The sequence below is a fragment of the Callithrix jacchus genome, chromosome 9 (assembly GCF_049354715.1).
Source record: "Callithrix jacchus isolate 240 chromosome 9, calJac240_pri, whole genome shotgun sequence".
In the NCBI taxonomy this organism is placed as follows: domain Eukaryota; kingdom Metazoa; phylum Chordata; class Mammalia; order Primates; family Cebidae; genus Callithrix; species Callithrix jacchus.
Genome location: NC_133510.1, coordinates 45,276,158 through 45,296,435, shown reverse-complemented (window position 1 = coordinate 45,296,435; position 20,278 = coordinate 45,276,158). Strand labels below are relative to the sequence as shown.

The 20,278-nt window shown below is 38.1% G+C and overlaps 1 protein-coding gene across 2 annotated transcripts in view; it reads left to right on the top strand.

The window, feature by feature from the left end:
* The first annotated feature begins 15,298 nt into the window (after nucleotides 1-15,298).
* The window catches only part of RASSF8 (Ras association domain family member 8), a 67,301-nt gene continuing 62,321 nt past the window's right edge, over nucleotides 15,299-20,278 (top strand). The window contains exon 1 of one of the 2 annotated variants that reach the window (XM_035256029.3): nucleotides 15,299-15,422. The gene's annotated coding sequence lies outside the window, so the exon portion shown is untranslated. Of the gene's footprint in view, nucleotides 15,466-20,278 lie in introns of both variants that reach the window. The other variant, XM_054238256.2, reaches the window with a different exon arrangement.

Below are 20,278 nucleotides of genomic sequence, written 5' to 3'. Positions count from 1 at the left end.
GAAATGTGTTTACTGGGAAAATGTGAAGGAAAATAACATTGCTTCTCTCAATATTTAGATTTATTTACTGTTAACATTTTATGGGAAGTATCTATAATTTTGTAAACAACACTGAGGTCAAGTTGTCAACAACCAAGATACGAAAATGGTGAATTTGATCTAAAATTTTATTAAGATTGGAAACATACTTGCTGTTATCAGTACTGTCTAAAATAACACTGATGAGCCAGGATTGGTGGCTCATACCTGTAACTCCAGCATTTCGGGAGGCTGAGGGAGGAGAATCACTTGAGTTCAGGAGTTCAGGACTTCATCTCTGCAAAAATTTTTTAAAAAATTAGCTGGCACAGTATTGCAACCTGTAGTTCCAGCAACTTGGGGGACTGAGGTGGGAGGATCACACCACTGCACTCCCCCCTGGGTGACAGAGACAGAGAACTATTGAAAGGGAGAATAAAAATTATTTGCAGGTAATAGAAAGTTCCCAGGACAATAAACTAAAATAGAGTTTGGTAGGATTCCATTATAAATCATGTAAATATCATGATCTTTTGTGTATAGTAATAATAACCAGTTTAAAACTATGAGAAAAAAGCCCATTGATAGTAGCAGCAAGAAATATGCTAGGGATTAAACTTGGTAAGAAATGTGAATCACCTGTAGAAAGGAAATTAGTAAACTTTTCTCTGAGGATCATGATGAGACCGTTTCTGGATAGGAAGACAATTCTTTAGTTACTTTTAATATTTTATATTGATTTGTAAGTTTAATATAATTCCAATCAAAATCTCAGGAATTTCTCACAGATCAGTGATTTTGAATTATTTTACATTTTTATAGAATAAATAAGAGCCAATAAATGTTTATACAGTAAAGAAGAATAATGCAGCATTGTAATGCTGTATATTAATTTGAAAATGGTGCGATGTTAATAAAATAGGCAAATACTTGGAGCAGAATGGAAAGCGCAGAAGAATCTTGTATTGATAAAGGTGCCACTGCAAATAATGAATGTAAATATAGTAATACATATATCAGAAAAGAGTGTATTCGAATATCTGGTCTTGGGTTTGGGAGAAAGAATGTACTAAAACAGAAGCAAAGGTTAAAATTACTGAACAATTCATATGTGTAATGATATTAAAAATTAAAATAATTTAATTTTGCTTATGTCAAATCATAAAAAGGTAGACATCTGGGGAAAATATTCAAGTCGCATTCAAATTTTTTTCTTTATGTAATATGTGATCACATTGTAGTATTAACATATAATTACATTGGTAATATACAATCATCTGTCACTTAACAGGAATACATGTTGAGAAATGTGTCTTTAAGTGATTGTTGTTGCCGCGTGACCATTATAGAGTGTACTTCTACAAACCTAGATGGTACAGCCTCCTACACACCCAAGCTATATATGATGGCCCATGGCTCCAAAGCTGTACAGCATGTGACTGTACTGAATACTGTAGGCCATTGTAATACAGTGGTAGGTATTTGTGTTTCTAAACATAGAAAAGTAGGGTAAAAATACTGTATAAAAGTGGGTATTACCCCATACAGGTATACCACTTTTATACAGTATTTTTAATGGAGCTTGCATGTGTGGAAGTTGCTCTGGGTGAGTCAGTGAGTGAGGGTTTAGTGACTGTTAGGGCCTAGGATATTATTGCACTCTACCGTAGGCTTTATAAACATTGTGCACTTAAGCTGCACATTTATTTTAAATTTTACTTTAAAAATTTGCCTTTTGTTTGTTTTTTAGACTAGAGTCTTTGTCACCCAGGCTGGAGTGCAGTGGCATTATCACAGCTTACTGCAGCCTTGACTTCCTGGGCTCAAGTGATCCTCCCACTTCTGCCTGTCGAGTGGCTGGGACTGCAAATGCATTTCACCACACCCAGCTAACTTTTAATTTTTAAAAAACGCATTCTACCATACTGAGCTAATTTTTAAGTTTTTTTGGTAGAGACAAGGTCTTACTATGTTGCCCAGCTGGTGTTGAACTCCTGGGCTCAAGCAGTCCACCACCTCAGCCTCCCAAAGAGCTGAGATTACAGGCCTAATTTTAATTTTTAAAAAATAAAAATTTTTAGCCAATGTGCCCAGATTGTTAATAATTTTTATACTTCAATATGAAATTAATCGCAGCTCACTTTATAATCTTTTTAGTTTATGAAGTTTCAGATTTTAATGTTTTGATTCTTTGTAATAACATTTAGCTTAAAATACAAATACATTGTACAGCTGTGCAAATGTTTTATTTATATTTCTAATCTATAAGCTTTTTTCTATTTTTAAAATTATTTGTTTTCAAAATTTTTTGTTAAAAATTAAGACACAAACACACATTTTAGCCTAGACCTACACAGGGTTAAGATTACCAATATCACTTTCACCTCCACATCTTGTCATGCTGGAACGTCTTCAGGGGCAATAACAGACATAGAGCTGTCATCTCCTAGGATCACAAGGCCTTTTGGAATGCCTCCTGAAGGACCTGCCTGAGGCTGTTTCACAGTTAACTTTTTAAAAAAAAATAAGTAGGAATACCCTCTAAAGTACAGATACAAAGTATAGTAAATACACAAACTGATAACATAGTCATTTATTATCATTGCCAAATATTATGTGTTGTACATAATTCTAAGTGCTGTACTTTTTTAAGACTGGCAGTGCAAGGAGTTTGCTTACACCAGCATCACCACTGACACTTGAGTAATGAATGCATTATACTACCATGTTATGATGGCTACACTGTTACTATGCAATAGGAATTTTTCAGATCCAGTGTAATCTAATGGGACTATATGTGGTACATCATTGACTAAGACGTTATTATGCAGTACATGTCTGTATGACATTATATTATTTAATTACAATATATAACAAATAGATTTGGCTGGGTACAGTGGCTCACACCTGTAATCTTAGCACCTTAGGAGGCCAAGGTGGGTGGATCACCTTAGGTCAGGAGTTTGAGACCAGCCTGGCCAACATGGCAAAATCCTGTCTCTATTAAAAATACAAAATTAGTTGGGTATAGTGGTGGGCACCTATAATCCCAGCTACTTAGGAGGCTGAGGCAGGAGAATCACTTGAACCTAGGGGGTGGAGGTAACAGTGAGCAGAGATTATGCCACTGCACTCCAGCCCGGGTAAAAGAGCAAAACTCCTTCTCAACAAACAAACAACCCAAATAGAGTTAATATCTGTATTATGTAAAAAAATATTTCAAGTCAAAAAAAAAATCAGTACCTAATTAAAACAATTTTTTTGTGGCCCTTAGTGGACCTTTTAAAAAAGAATACACACTGATGTAGGCTTAAAGATTTGTTCACTTTTAATACTTAACAAAGAAATATATTTAGCACATAATAATATTGAAGATTCAAAAACATATACATGACACACATATAAATAACCTATACATAAACGTAACTCATTCATCTGGAGTTGATTTGTATATATGGTGACAGATAGGGGTCCAGTTTCATTCATATACATTTGGCTATTTAATTTCCTAGCACCATATATTGAAGAAGGTATCCTTTCCCTTTGTATGTCCTTGTTGGCTTTGTCAAAGATTAGTTGGGTACAAATATGTGGATTTACTTCTGGGTTCTCTGTTCTGTTCCATTGATCTGTGTGTGGTTTTATATCAGTACTATGCTGTTTTGATTACTATAGTCTTATAGTATATTTTGAAGTCAGGTAATGTGCCTTCAGCTTTGTTATTTTTACTGAGGATTGCTTTGGCTATTTAAGCTCTTTCTTGGTTACATATGAGTTTTAGGATTGTTTTTTCTAGTTCTGTGAAAAATTATGTTGGTATTTTTATAGGGATCGCATTGACACTGCAGATTGTTTTGGGCAGTATGATCATTTTAATAATATTAATTCTCTTACATAAGCATAAGATGTTTGTGTTTGGGTCATCCTCAAATTTTGTAGTTTTCCTCATAGAGAGCTTTCATCAACTCAGTTAAATTTATTTCTAGGTATTTTGTTTTCTTGGTAGCTATAGTAAATGGGATTTGCCTTCTTGATTTCTTCCTCAGCTCTATCACTGTTGATGTGTAGAAACACTCTTGGATTTTGTACATTGATTTTGTATTCTGTAACTCTATGAATTAGTTTATCAAATCTAAGAGTTTTTTCGTGCAGTCTTTAGGTTTTTCTAGATATAGATCATATCAGTGAATAAAAATAAATTGACTTCCTATTTTTTAATTTGGCCTTCTATTTTTTATAATTTTTTTTTTGAGACAGGGCCTTGCTCTATCAGCCAGGCTAGAGTGCAGTGACACACTTAGAGCTTATTGCAGCCTTGACCTCCGGGGCTCAAACAGTCCTCCTACCTCAGCCTCCTGAGTAGCTGGGACCATGAGGGTATGCCACCACACCTGGCTAGTTTTTGTATTTTTTGCAGAGATAAGGTCCTACCATGTTTCCCAGCTAGTCTCAAACTCCTGAGCTCAAGCAATCCACCTGCCTTCGCTTCCCAAAGTGCTGGGATTCCAGGTGTGAGCCACCATGCACACCATTGGATGTCCATTGTTTCTTTCTCTTGGCTTATTTCTCTCTCTGGGACCTTTAGTACTTATATTTAATAGGTATGGTGAAACCTTGTCTTGTTCCACTTCTTGGAGGAAATGCTTTCCATTTTCCTCATTTAGTATGATGTTAGTTGTGGGTATATAGTATATGACCTTTATTATTTTGAGGTATGTTCCATCTTTGTCTAGTTTGTTGAGTGTTTTTATCATGAAGGGATATTGAATTTTATCAAAGACTGTTTCTCTGTCTATTGAGATGATCATATCATTTTTGTCCTTGATTCTGCGTAGGTGATATATCACATTTATTGATTTGCTAATGTTGAACCATGCTTGCATGCCTGGTATAAAACCCATTTGATTGTGATGGATCATCTTTTTGATGTGCTATTGAGTTCAGTTGGCACATGTTTTGTTGAGGATTTTTGCATCTGTGTTCATCAGGGTATTGAAGACCTTTGTGATTCCTAATTCTGGCAGTGAGAGAAGTAAGATAAGAATGCTCATACAGTACAACTAGAAGACAAATTATTATGTAGCCGATAAAAGAGTTTATCTACCTATCTATAGATTTTTTTAACTCTTTAATGAAATGGAAGAATGATAACCTGAAGTATCTGCTTGCTTTTCTTTTCTTTTTTTAAAAAGTAATAACCTGAAAAGTGACAATATCAGGATATAATATAACCTTTAAAAAAAAAAACTAGATAGGGGGAATAAAATCCTGGGTGGAAACACAGTAAAGTGTTAATGATGATTTTTCTCCAAATGGCAAAACTGCAGGAACTGTGTTCATTTAAAACACAGATTATGTAAATCAAGTATGTGCTATATTAATAATCAGAAAATTTAATATAGATTTTTTTTGAAGTCTAAGGTTGGCCTGATGTCTGTGATTTCATTATATGCCTTTTAAAATACATATGTATTTACAGTAAAAAATACATTTACCATAAGGACAAATGTATTGAGGAACGAGGTGTAGTGCCTCATGCCTGTAATCCTAGCATTTTAGGAGGCTGAGGCAGGAGGATCACTTGAGCCCAGGAGTTTGAGACCAGCCTGGGCAACATGGTGAAACCCTACCTCTACACAAAATACAAACATTAGCCAGGTGTGGTGGCATATGCCTATAGTCTCAGCAACTGGGAAGGCTGAGGTGAAAGGATTGCTTGAGCCTGGGAGGTCAAGGCTGCAGTGAGCTGTGATTGTGCCACTGCCCTCCAGCCTGGTTGACAGAAGGAGACCCTCTCTCAAACACACACACACAAAAAACAAAACTTCTTGAGACTTAACTGTACACAGAATTGAATAACAAGGGGCATGTCACAGTTTCTAGGCAGGGCTGAATATACTGTGTAACTCCTGGGCTGTTATTAGTGAATGATTTGACTGAAATGTATGTCTGGATTATCAGTACCATGCTTCCTGGAGGTGTAGGGATCAGCATCTCTGGGAATGAGAAAGAGCAATGTGTTCCAGTCTTAGTCTACAGTTAACCTTGAACAACATAAGAGTTAGGGAGCGCCAGTCTCCTGTGCATTCAAAATTCTGCATGTAACTCTTGACTACCACAGAACTTAACTACCGTTGTTGACCAAAAGGCTTACCAATAACATACACAGTCAATTAACACATATTTTGTATGTTATATGTATTATATAGTATATTTGTACAACAAAGTAAGTCAGAGAAAAGATAGTTTGAGAAAATCATAAGGAAAATATATTTACTACACAGTAAGCGGAAATGGATCATCAGAAAGGTCTTCATGTTGAATAAGCTGAGGACGAGGGGTAGGAGGAAGAGGAGCGCTTTGTCTTGCTTTCTGAGGGATGGCAGAAGCTGAAGAAAATCCATGTATAGGTGGGCCAGCACAGTTCAAACCTGTATTGTTCAAGGGTCAGCTGTATTTTGTGCTGCTATAGCAGAATACCCAAGACTGGGCAATTTATAATGAACAGGAATTCTGGAAGCTGGAAGACCAACAGCAAAATGCTGGCATCTGGTGAGGGCCTTTTTGTTGTGTTATTACATGGTAAACAGTGAGGGGGAGAGGGTAAAAGGGGAAGGGGTTGGGGGAGAGGGGAAGACAGAGAGGATCAAACTCACTCTCTTATAATGAACCCAGTCCCAAGATATGTGATTAATCTATTCATGAAGACAGAGCCTCATGGCCTAATCATCTCTGAAAGGTCCCACCTCTGAATACTTTTACAGTGAGAATTAAATTTCAACATGAGTTTTGTGGGGTGCACACATTCAAACCATGACAGTCCCTGCGCTTAAATCTCATCCCCTTCCTGCATGCTTATCATATCCCGTGCCACTGCGGTTTAAATGTTCAAATACTGATTGTCAGTGACATTGAATCAAATTTACTCAAGTCTTAAATGGGATAATTAGGACAGCCATTTTAATTCCACAGCCATTTTGATTTGTTATTTGCTCCTGCACTTCCTCCCCTTTGGATACTATTGTTTTGATTAGCAGTTAAGAAAAGTGCCCTGGGTGAGACACTGTGCCTTTGAAGACTAAGTACTACTTTGTTTTTTTGCTGTTCTTCCTGAACACAGTTCTTATGGTGGACTTTTTTTTCTTTCTAACAGTATATATGGATTTGTGGGCTTCCACAACCCTTTTGTGACTAGGATTAACTTCGGTCTCTGTGGCACTCAAGATTCTGGAAAGGTCAGACTCTACTGCTGTGGTGCAGCCTTGGACCTATCTTATCATGGGACACAGGTCACCCAGGGGAACGTGATCAGACAATTCCCAGCAGCAAGGGGCATCCTGGTCTGCTCTTGAAAGAGATGTAGTTGCCGGGCACGGTGGCTCAAGCCTGTAATCCCAGCACTTTGGGAGGCCGAGGCGGGTGGATCACGAGGTCAAGAGATCGAGACCATCCTGGTCAAAATGGTGAAACCTCGTCTCTCCTAAAGATACAAAAAATTAGCTGGGCATGGTGGCATGTGCCTGTAGTCCCAGCTACTCAGGAGGCTGAGGCAGGAGAATTGCCTGAACCCAGGAGGCAGAGGTTGCGGTGAGCCAAGATTGCGCCATTGCACTCCAGCCTGGGTAACAAGAGCAAAACTCCGTCTCAAAAAAAAGAAAAGAAAGAGGTATAGTTAATGACAAATGAGCCATTTTTAAGTTCAAATAAAATTTGATTTTATATTATTGAAAAAGTTTTCAGGTTTAATTCCTTCCCTAAAAAGGCAAGGATTGATTACTAGAGAAAATTGCTCTTCTGACATGACATGTCTGGTACGTTTTATTTTTCTGAAATTTTGGAAAATAGGTTTTTAGCAAAATCAAAGTATTATTCATTGTATATTTAAATTGTTCATTGAAAAAAAGTAATACAATAAATGAAAGGTGTAAAATGAGGTGGCTCATGCTTATAATCCCAGCACTTTGGGAGGCCAAGGCAGCAGGACCACCTGAGTTTGAGGCCAGTATGGGCAACAAAGGGAGACCCTGTCTCTACAAAAAGTGAAAAAAAAAAATGGAAGTTATGAAATGAAAATAAGATTTCCTCCTTTCTCATTGTTTTTCCTCTATCTAAAGGTAATCAGTGTTAGCAATTTCTTGGGTTTCTCTGCAGAAAAAAGAAATGTGTATGTATAAGGTGTGTATTTATGTCTTTTTAAATTTTTACAGATATTGTGTGTGTGTGCTTTATGCTAGGTTTTTGTTTTGTTTACAGATTGGTTTCTTTAAGTGCCAGAATAATCTTAAAGGCAGATAAGATTATTAGATTGCAGGTTGAATTGGGGAGAGTTTGGTGACCATTTATTTTTGACTTGCATTCTTTGATTTGTCTGAGTTTGTAAAAATGTCAGTGTGTAATTACCTGATAGGTGTGAGAGGGCAACTGATTCTACTCCTCGCACTGGTGACTGTCATCTTAGTCAAGTCATTCTCTATGACCTGGTTTTAATACCTGGATATTGAGACTGTGCCTATATCGACCTGCATGCAGTAGAGAAATATGTAAAAATAAGACAAGGCTAGAACATAAAATCTTTTTTGTTTTTAAGCTCTACTAAAATAATTTCGTAAAGTCAATTTCTTTTATCTAAAGTGAGCTTTGTGAAAGTTATGTTGGAATAGTATGAAATCCATTGTTTCTGCCTTTGAGGGACATGTAGTCTCACCATATTAAGGTTCATATCAGATGGGAAAAATGCAGCTTTCATTGCCACATAATACCATATTGTATCAACTAATGCCCTGACTCTCTCTCACTTACTTTCTTTCACTTTCTCCCAGATTTCAGCTAGGCTATACTCACTCCTTGGAAATTATAGGGAAACTTGTCTTGAACCTCCAGTTTCAAAATACATGTGACAGTTTCCTGGTGGTCTTCCTAAGACCAGAGTTCTGTATCAGTTGAATACTTTTTCATTTGTTTTTGTCATCTATTTCAATGTGTGGTCTTCGGTTTTGCCCTTTAAAGCTTTAAATATCAAAACTTTTCTTTCATTGGTTTCTATTAAGACAAATATGGGTGCATATGTGCACGCGCGTGCACAGGCACACACATGCATGCATGTGCGCACACACACACAAACATGCACACACACATGCAGCATTGATTTCTTCCTGGTCCCTGGCTTCATCCTTATCTCTCATCCTTTTCTTCTTCCCTTCAGGATGCCTCAAGGAACTGTGACTGTGTTCTGTAGTTTCAGAATTGCCAGGTATCCTCTGGAAGGATTAATCTGGGAGCAAGTCATTTCTCATGCTAATTAATTGTGTGCCCTGGATAACTTGGTTTCTCTAAGATCTCTTTTAGGTCTCTAAGACCTCCAGTCTCCTTACTTGAATATTGGATATAATATTCTGCTTTATTGGATGTTTGAGGATTAAACTATATATGTAAGGGACTTAGCATATAAACAATTCAGTGAATGGTAACTGTTATCCTTTTTATTTAAATAGTACTGTTTTTCCCAAATGCTTGTTTTGTTCTAGACATAGACTACATATAAGTAGTCTGTATAAATGGACTTTCAGTCTTTTATACTTACGGGCAGTTGTTTAAACCAGACGCTTTGGAGAGTGAACCAGGACACTATTGATAGTTACACCAGAATAACAGTTTAAACCATTTCTGTTCCAGCCAGGACCCAGAGTCACTCTAGATACAACATCGTTTCTGACTCACAGTGTGCGTTCAGAGAACAGGAGCCCTTGTCCATTGAGTGGAACAGTGTGGGAATAGTGGAATAGGGGACAAAATGAGGTCACATTCATCTTTCTGAGCTTTAGTTCTTACTTATTAAATAGAGTATAACAATACTTAGTTCATTTTGTGTTGCTGTAAAGGAATACCCGAGATTAGGTAGTTTGTAAAGAAAAAAGGTTTATTTGGCTCACAATTCTGATGTCTCAAAAAGTTCAAGATTGGGCATCTGGTGAGGGCCTCAGGCTGCTTCCACTCATGGTGGAAAGTGCAGGCAAGCCAGCGTGTGCTGTGGAGGTTGACAAGTGAGGGGTTGGTGGGAGGGAGGAGGTGCCAGGCTCTTTTCAGCAACCAGCTCTGGCAGAGCTAACAGTGAGAACTTACTCACCATCAGGGGAGGGGATTTATCTATTTATGAAGACTCTGCCCCCATGACCCTGACATCTCCCACTAGGCCACACCTCCCAACTCTGCCACACTGGGGATCAAATTTCAGCATAACATTAGACTGGAGGAAGTAATAGGCCTCAAAATTTGGATCTTTTGTAAAAGGAACAAGGCTTTTTCACCATTGTCTTTCATAGTTGTTCTCTTCACTAGCAAATCCTTACTCAGACCTGGTATTACCTAGACTTGAGGCTTACAGTATCTGCTGGAACGACAGGCAGGTAATTAATAGTCATGTTGTATATAGTGCAAGAGCAGAATGGGAACACGGAAGGAGCTCCTTCAACTGTGCAGAGATGAAGGAGGGCTGCTTCTTTGATGTCAGTATAGCTGAGTTTGTAAAGGCGAGTAGGTTTTTTAGAGAGGCTTACTCTCACAGGAAGTGGCCTCTGCAAAGCCCAGACAGGCAGAGGGGCATAAGTGTGTTTGGGAAAAAGCAAGTACAGCCGAGTGTGGCCAGAGGATGGCTGACTTAAAAGCAGCATTCTTATTCGCGTTTAATAGAAACAACCTCTTAGTGGCAGTGGGCCATATGGTAATTGAAAGGATCAAAGTTATTTATATAAGTACATGAAGTTCTAGTTGGAGGATAAGCAGAAGTATTAACAGTTTGGAGTAACCTAAATTTCACATCTCTGTAAGTAGAAAAATTTACATTTTAAAATTCCTGATCATTTCTTTATCATCTCAAGAAATAAAATATTTAATACATCCTCATTCTTCAAAAGGGTATTACTTTAAAATGTTCTCACTTAAATGTTAGATACAGATAGATAATATTAAAAGCTATACCATTTCTAGCCAGTTGATGTAATGTTGTTCCATTCTCTTTAGCATGTTCTCCTGTGAGCTGCTGTAGCTACTAGACAATTTTACTGTGTAAATTCTTTGCAAATTTGCCTTGTTGGAGTGGGAATCATGTAAGGGATACTGTGATTAAAGATCATACTATTTTTGGTGCAACAAATAATGCCTTCAGAAAAACAGGCTGATACTGTCATTTCTATTCTATTTTGATCCAAAGAATCATTTGAGTGTATATTCTCAATCTTTCTTATATTAAGAAGTAGAAATACAGTGATTTTTATATTAGTAACATAGTAATTTCATATAGTACTATTTCTGTTCTCATTTGAACATAAAATAATGTCAAATAGGTGGCTTGAAGTCAGCTGTCTAGTACCATAGTGTCTGCTTCTGTTTGTGTTTTTCATATGCTATACCAAGGCATATTGCAAGCATCTACATAGAATCTTAATTTTGTTTTTTACTTGGAAGGTACTTTGGAGATTCAGATTTGAGGTTGAAGAAACCAAGACACACAGTTGGAGACTGACATGTTCCCTCTAGCCTTCTCTTCTAGGTCAAGTCACTCTTTTATTCATCTTGGTGGTCTTGGTGCATAACCAGTAGATAAAGCTCTGTCAAATGAGCACATATATCTGTATATTCACAGAGCCTGAATTACAGCCCAGGTCTTTTGACTTCCAAGTCAGTCCAGTGTTTTTCTCCTGCACACTGGTAGTTCCCCATCTTTTTCCTACCACAAAATGGATTTCTATAGCAGCATTCCCAAGTTTCAAGTAATGTGATGCTTAGCTGCCAGCTATCATAACACCATCCTTTTCTCACAAGAAATCCAAGCTCACCGACATGTTAGGATAAGGGACTATCTGGGCTGAGGACCAAGGATATATGAGGATATTCTTGAATAAATTTTAATTCCACACTCCAGATGGAATTTTGTGCTTTTCAATATGTTGTTAACACTTCTTATGATCAAACTATAGAATAAAGCTGTACCTGCAGAAGCATAGATCTTATTTCTAGAGTAGTGTTTCTAAGCAGGAGGGATTCTGCCCTCAGGGGTGTTTGGGAAATTTGTAAGGGAATTTTTGGTTGTCGCAATGATTGGAAGGCTATTACTGGCATTTAGTGGATGAGTGGTGGCGGAGATGGTGGGCATCTGATAGTGCACAGGACTGTTCCACATAATGACTTTCAAATGAGCCACCTTGCTTTTCTAATGAGAAATACACAACTGAACATAATTTTTCCATGTATACACAAAGTATTTCTGGATAGGCTTAATAGTAATGAATTTTCTAGTAATATAATTGTTATATAAATTAGGCAAAAATTGTATTTGATTCAGAACTTAAACAAGAGTTGTTCCCCAATTTGGAAAACCATGTTGCAGGCAGCAATGCCACTTGTAGCATTTTTCTTTTCTTTCTGGTTTCCTTACTGAAATTAGACTATGTGGGGGAGGGGTAGCACAAGTGTAGAAGCAGAAAGACCTGTTAGGAAGCTGTTGCAGTGACTCCCAAAAGATAATACTAGGGTGGGTAGAGGTAGAGCCAACAGAATTTCCTGACAGATTGGATATGGGTTGTGAGAGAGAGGTGTCAAGGATAACTGTATGCATTTGGCCTGACCAACCAAAAGATTGCACTCTAGTTGTTTTGAGCTGAGATGAGAAGGTGTGGGTACCACAGGTTAGGGGACTGAGATTAAGAGTTCTTCAGATATGCTCATTCTGAGATGCTAGTGGATGTTGCAGTGACAATGTTGAGTAGGCATCTGGATGTGAGAAAGGAGTCTGACCTAGAAAAATGTAAATAGAGATTTGTCAAGCACATGGTACTTCCAAGTTATGAGACTACGAGATCACCAAGGGAATGGATAGAAATAGAGAAGAGGAGAGGACTAATAATTGAGACCGGGGATACTCAAACATTAAAAATTCCTAGAGCAGAGGAGACTGAGAAGGCACCCTCGTGAAGCAGGAGAAAACCAAGAAAGTGCTGTGTCCTGGAAGAGAGTGAAGAAAGTAGATCAGGAGAAAGGAGTGACAAACTGACCCTTGTATTTAGCGAGGTGATTGGTGATCTCAGTAACAGTAGTTTGGGTGGATGGTGGGGACAGAAGCCTGGCAGGAATGAACTTGATAGAGAATGGAAGGTGAGAAAATGAAAGTGAGTATCGACAGTTCTTGAAGGAGTTCTGCTGCAAAAGAGAAGATAATCAGTGGGAGGAAAGGGATCAGAAGAGGGCTGTTTTGTTTAAGATGGGTAAAATAGCCAGTTATTTATTCTTTGATCCAAAAGAAAAACTGATGGAGAGAGTGTTGGTCCTGGAGTGAGGGCAAGTAGGTGGATTCCTGATTCCCACAGGGTTCTGTGCCTGCAGTAGTACTGGTGCCCAGGCCCCTGTGTGCCATGGCCCGGGAATGACTAACAGATGCCCAATCCATTCTGAGGCCTTGGGGCTAGAAGACTTCCTTACTGTCCAAAATTTGGACCTCTTTCTATGAGAGAGTTGGTCAGACACCAGTGAAGAGTTTGGGTTTTAAGTCAGAAATTAAATTAGAAATTAGAGATAAATTAGAAGGGAAGATAGAACCAATGAGTTTTTCTTTGTAAGCAATGGCTTGAGAGCAGCTGAAGTTTATCCTTCTTGTCCCCTGAGACCATCTTTACCAAGGTGGCACAAAGCCTGTAGAAGAAAGCAAGTGAGTCATGCAGGAGGGCACGAAGTAGAAGGAGGCATCATTCAGGGTCCAGGCACAGCGCCAGCACATGAGAGTGGCACTCCCATACATTTGTGCCCCAGCTGCCTAACCTACCTGATCACCCTAGCCCTGGGAAGGGCACTGTGGTTTAAGAGGAACAGTAGGAAAGTTCTTTCCCTAATTATCTCTTCTCATATTACCAACTGTAGATTAACTAAATGTGCTTTACTTTAATCTGATATTTCCTTCCCCACCCCCCCGTCTTTTTCGAGACAGAGTCTTGCTTTGCCTCCCAGGCTGGAGTGCAGTGGCTCCATCTCTGCTCACTGCAACCTCCGCCTCCTGGGTTCAAGTGATTCTCCTGCCTCAGCCTCCTGAGTAGCTGAGATGACAGGCATGCGCCACCACGCCTGACTAATTTTTGTGTTTTTAGTAGAGACAGGGTTTCACCATGTTGGCCAGACTGGTCTTGAACTCCTGACCTCGTGATCCACCTACCTTGGCCTTCCAAAGTGCTGGGATCACAGGCATGAGTGCCCAGCCTCACTCTATATATTTAGTTGACTTTAGGCACTTTAAGGAATAGGAGGAGGATGTGGCGAATAGAAAAGGAATGCTTCTGGGCTGAACAGTTCTATTGTTGGTGATAGGAGAGGGCAGGGAATGATTGATTCTGGGCCTTTGCACAAATAAGGGACAATATGAGAGACTTCTGGATACCTAAGATGTAGGCCGGGGGAACTGGGGGATAGAAAGGAGATAAATGAGGGTCAGTCCTGGTCACCAAGACCAGAAAAAAACAGCTCCTCTCCACCTAAGTACCCTTGTCATTTTTAAGTGTCATAAGAGCCCTCATACTATTTTGTCTTTCCTTCCTTGGAATCCAAAAGTGATAGATATCACTCTCCTCATTAATTCCAGGGTTCTGCCCAGGGCAGATCTAAGAGCAGTCTCCTATTGTCCATCTTTGTACCTTAGAAACCAAAGGAACCCTTTCAGGAACATCTACAGCATCTGGAAAATAATTCTCAAGACCTAACTTTATATTGCAGTTTCTTTGGGATGAGGCCTCTGGCTATTTTGGTTTGTGTTAGCCCCAGTTATGCCTAAGAACTGAGTCAGTCATGTGTCCATGGAAAGAAATCCCCATTGAAAATAGTAGGTACTGACTGTAGCCAGAATTGCATAATCAGTCCTCTTTAAGAATTTCTTCAGAACCTGTTTTCCAAAAAGATTAGCCAGATGTTTCCCAAAAGAACTTTCCTCTTCCTGATGAGCAATATTATTTTTAATAGGGGTGGATTACTCTTCTAGGCCTTGCTTCCTCTCTGCCTCCAGTCCTACAAACACCCAAGTCAAGTAAATATTATACTTGACATTATTAATTAATTGAGACTGAGTGCTGTCGTTGGAATGTTCCTGTATCTCCCCCCACCCACCATTCATATTGAAACCTAATCACCAATGTGATAGTGTTAAGAGTTGTGACCTTTGGGAGGTGATTAGGTCATGAGGAGTCATGAAAGTAGGGCCATCATAAATGGGGTTAGTGCCTTCATAAAAGAGGCCCCAGGGAGCTGTCTTGCCCTTCCTCCATGGGAGGACACAGCTAGAAGGCACCATCACCATCTGTCCACCAGAAAGCAGGCCCTCACTAGACACTGAGTCTGACAGTGGCTTGACCTTGGACTTTCCAGCTTCCAGAACTGTGAGAAGAAAATCTGTGTTGTTTATAAGCCACCTAGTTTACGGTATTTTACTATATCAGCATAAAGGGACTAAGAAACTGACCCATGAACTTCAGTTTGAATCTAGTGTCTTTAAAGCTTTGTTACTTTATGCATATCATATCTATGATATATATGTAATATATAACAACATATGCATGGCACATATAGTAGGCCTGTGGTAAATGTTTTTTGAAGCAATTAGGTGCAATGTATATTCTTTTTCTTTATCTTATTAGGCAGTGGAGTATTTATTAAAGTTCTGGTTCCACAATGCCGGATCGAAGTCTTGGCTTTTCCTCTAATGAGGTGTGTGATCTTGGGCAAGTTTTATAACTGCTCTGTGCTGAATTCCTCCTCTGAAAAGAAACAATAATCATATCTACCTTATAAGATTAATAGGAAACTTAAATAAATTGATACATTTAAAACAGAACATTCAAAACAGAACATCTCCTGGCATATGGTAAGAATTTAACAGAACAAAAGCTGTCAGGCATCTAATATTTAAAAAGTGAGAAAACTAAATTTCCTCTTTTTCCTCAGATAGCAATGTAACTGGCAGTGAATATTTAAGTGTCGGTTGTGTGAACTGTCATTATTTAGCCTTTTTCAGTGGCTATAAACAGCTTCCTGTGTTTCTGAAAAGGGAGGAATAGACATCATATTCCCATTCGGCCTCATACCAGTATATCACTCGTGACACCTAAACATAACTATATCCGTATATTATTTATATCATTGCTAATTATGTGAGTTGAATTTTTAAAATACGTGGGCCTATGATTAGTATCCAGATTTGTTTTTTCTTGGGCATGACGTTGCTTCCATGTGAGTCCTCTTCTTTCTTTCTTTTTTTGGGGGGGTGGATAAGGTCTTACTCTGTTGCCTAGGCTGGATTGCAGTGATGTAAACATAGACAGCTCACTGGAGCCTCTCAACCTCCTGGACTCCAGCAATCTTTCTGTCTCAGCCTCCCATGTACTTGGGACCACAGGCCACCATGCCTAGATAATTTTTTAATTTTTTGGAAAGATGGAGTCTCCCTTTGTTGCCCAGGCTGGTCTCGAACTGATGGGCTGAAGCAATCCTCCTGCCTTCGCCTCCCAAAATGCTGGGATTACAGGCATGAGCCACTGCACCTGGCCTCACCTGAGTTTTAAGAGCTGTGCCAGTTTGTTCTGTCTTCTTGCTTTTTCCTGCATTCAAGTTTATGGAATCAAAATGAAGGAGAGTGTATCTCCCAGAATTTAAAACTGACCAGGTTTCCATGTAATTAGCAGCATGTTTTCCACAGGGTCTTTTGTTATTGGCAGTCCTGTCCAATAAAAAGGGCCACATTCTTGATGTGTAGTGTGTCTGCAGGACTGCCCTGCCAGCTCTGTCTCATTTCTAGTAATCCAAGTCTAGTAATCCAATAAACTCATAGGAAAATGTGGCTTCTCTGATGATAGCCACCTGGTGGGACAGTACTTTCAAATTCTTAAGATAGTTTTAAACAGGTGAGTGTAGTTTAATTGTTTACAGCAAACCAACAGATATTCTTGAAGAATGAAGAAATGAACCTCTATGAGTTTAAGGGAGTTCGGGGTTATATGGTACTCTGAACTCAAGTCTGCTGATTCTTTAAATCCTGTGTCCTTACAGTTTTACTATTTTCCATCAAATTTACTCAGGTTTGGTAAAATCGTAGTAATAGCACCTGGAGCATTAGCCAGGCTTCTTCATTAGAAATCACAATCATGGAATTATAATTCCAGTAATATCATACAATTTGACACTTGTTTGCTCTAGAAAACTTTGTTTTGTATAATAAAGAGACCTAGTTTCTTTTTACCTGAGTTGTTTATTCAAACTGCTTATATATCATAAGCATTTTCTAACTAGCTTTAAATTTTTAATGTTTTTCTAATATATGCATACTTCATCAACTTTCATGTTGATAAAAAAATCTTTTTTCCTTTAATGTGGCTAATGTTGACTAGGCCTAAATTAAGACTTTGAAATTCTTAGTAGTATAATTACCAGTTTTCATCCTATTCTTGTGGTCCTAGAAAGAATGAAATAGTTCTGTTTTGTAACCATTATTTTTCTAAACCCCATCCAAGTAAATGGCACATTTTTATATTTTGTGGACAAAACTCAGACCTGTTGTATTGGTTTAAGGAATATGAGAGTGTGGACCTTTGTTGCTTTGTGAAGTTGTGTTCTAGTACCCTGCCTGAGCTGCCAGTGCCTCTGCACAGCAGGGATAGGCACAGCTGGGTGGTGCCATGTGCCCAGTGACTTGCTGAGTGGGCACTCACTCACTACAGCAGCAAACTTCAGCAAATGTGTTTCAACTGATAACATTCATACTAGTGATGACAACAGATGTATGTGTTTTCTGTGCCCGTGGCAGGCATGATTAGTTGATCATGGTATGTGTTCATGCTGAGCCTGGTCATCCTTTTAAGCATCACATTCTTGGCATCTATAGTCAGACCCTCAGGCTTAGTAGACAGGATAAAACATATGTGCTATCCTTGGCTCTAAATATGTCTGTGTTAACTTTCTCCCAATATGTTTTTGGGAAATAATAAATAAGATAAATTATTGCGTTGTTTTATAGGAAGAACAGACACTGAGCATTTTTCTGTATGTCTTGATTGGTTTGGACAATTGCACTTAATACAGGTCATATTCATTTTTAATGGCATGAAGAAGTCTCCATGTCAAAAATATTTCAGGTTGATTACTGATTCGTAGTATGTATTTATTTGAAAATTATTTCTCAAATAGATATTTGAAATAAGAAACAAATTTTGACAAAACTCATAGTTCTCCATGATGAGATTAGATCTTTTTATATAATTAGAAACTGTGAAGTTTTCATTAAATTCGAATCATAGAACAAAATACTAATCCTTTAAGAATAGAATTTAAAACTCTGTGGCTGTAATTGTAGAAATTAAAACTTGTTAAAATTAGGATTATAGCTTTTGTTTATTTGGTCCTTTTTGCTTTGAGACCTTACTAGTACTTCAGTTGAAAACAGCATTAAAAAAATATTCCATACAGGCTGGGCATGGTGGCTCATGCCTATAATCCCAGCACTTTGGGAGGCTGATATGGGAGAATCACTTGAGCCCAGGAGTTTGAGACTAGCCTGGTCAACATAGTGAGACCCCCGTCTCTAAAAATAAACATTTTAAAAAAGGCATCATGGTGCACACTTGTAGTCCCAGCTACTTGGGAGGCAGAGGTGGAAGGATCACTTTGGCTTGGGAAGTCGAGGCTGCAGTAAGCCAAGATCATGCCACTGAACTCCAGCCTGGGCAGCAGAATGAGACCCTGTATCAAAAAAAAAAAAAAAAAAATGATTTCGTGTATGGTCAAAAGGTATTTTAGACTGTCTGCTGATCCCTTGATAAAAGATGCTACACCTACTGCAAGATTATTGAGGAGTACTTTGTCATGGAGATCAGGGTTGGAAAGTTTGAGCCAAAGACCACTAAAACTGACAGTAATCAATTTGTCATTTCTGCCTTCTGCTTAGTGTTTACATTTCTAGAAAATGCTCTCTTCAGCTTGCTCCTCTGAAATCTGAAACAGAGAACTGAGAAATAGAAAATAATTTATGTCAAAATATTTTTCCGTTGATAGGTTACCTGACAAGCAAAGTGACTGAGGTGAAATTTAATCCAAATTGATGTGTGAGGCCATGGAAAACTGCTTATATTTTGTGTATGTCTTTAAAGTTAAGTAAGATTATACTTTAAGTTACTTATCTCAGTTTTCAAAGAAACAGAAATTATACCTGCTTATTTTTGTAGTGAGTCATTAGGAGAAGAAAACAGAATACCTAGAGTTAGCGAATCTATCGTTGTGTTGTAAGAAGTGCTGATTTGAATGTGCTGTGGAAAAATAAATGAAATTAAAGGAAATAACTGGTTAGTAACTTTTTTTTCAGTTTTACTTTAGCTGTTCAGTGATACCATTTCTCTTTTTTCTTTTTCCCAATAATCCAACCTGTCATACTAACCATTTCTCTTTTTTCTTTATTGATAAGGACCTAGCTGTGCATACTTTAAGAACAGAAGGTGGCACTTCTCTAGAACTCTCATCACATGATCACAGACCCCACTAACTCTGACTAATGGTTACTTTCCAGTGCTTGTGGCCATTTGGAGTTTATAATTTGTTGCCAAATTACTAATTATCTTTATATTTAACCTGTATTTTGCCTGTCAAGCAGTCATACTTTTTCTAAAATTGGAGACTCAGAACCTTCAACTAGAGAATTTGTTTAACTAGAGGCAGGAAGAGCTGTTTAGAGGCAGGAAGAGCTGATTTTCCCTTAAAATACATGGGAAATTCATTCATTTTTGTTTGTTTTAAACTTTAAAAAACCTGGAAGTTATTAAGGGCTATTTTTAAAAAAATTTGTTTGTTGGTTGGTTTTTTGTTTTGCTTCTGGAATATATAATGGATCTTCCTGGTTTTAAAGTCTTGTAACCAGAGCTTTTGCTTTGCTGTTTTTTCTTTGGATATAGTGATCCTTTAAATAAAGAATTAGCTTCTCCCTTGGCCTGAGATTTTAAGATCCTCCCAATAATCTTTAACTGTAGCCATCATGTCCAGGTTTTTTCTTGCCATGTTGCCCTAATTAATAGGCACGTTTTTGCTGTCTGTTCTAGAAGTTCACAATTTGGGATCTGGGATATGGGAAGAGGAGTGACTTTTTTTGTTGATACATGTACGAATCTGTGAGAAAGAGCTTTATAAGTTGGAAATTTTATATTGAGTGGGCAAACTAATTTTTAGGTAATTCTAAATATAAAATATTAAATTTCTA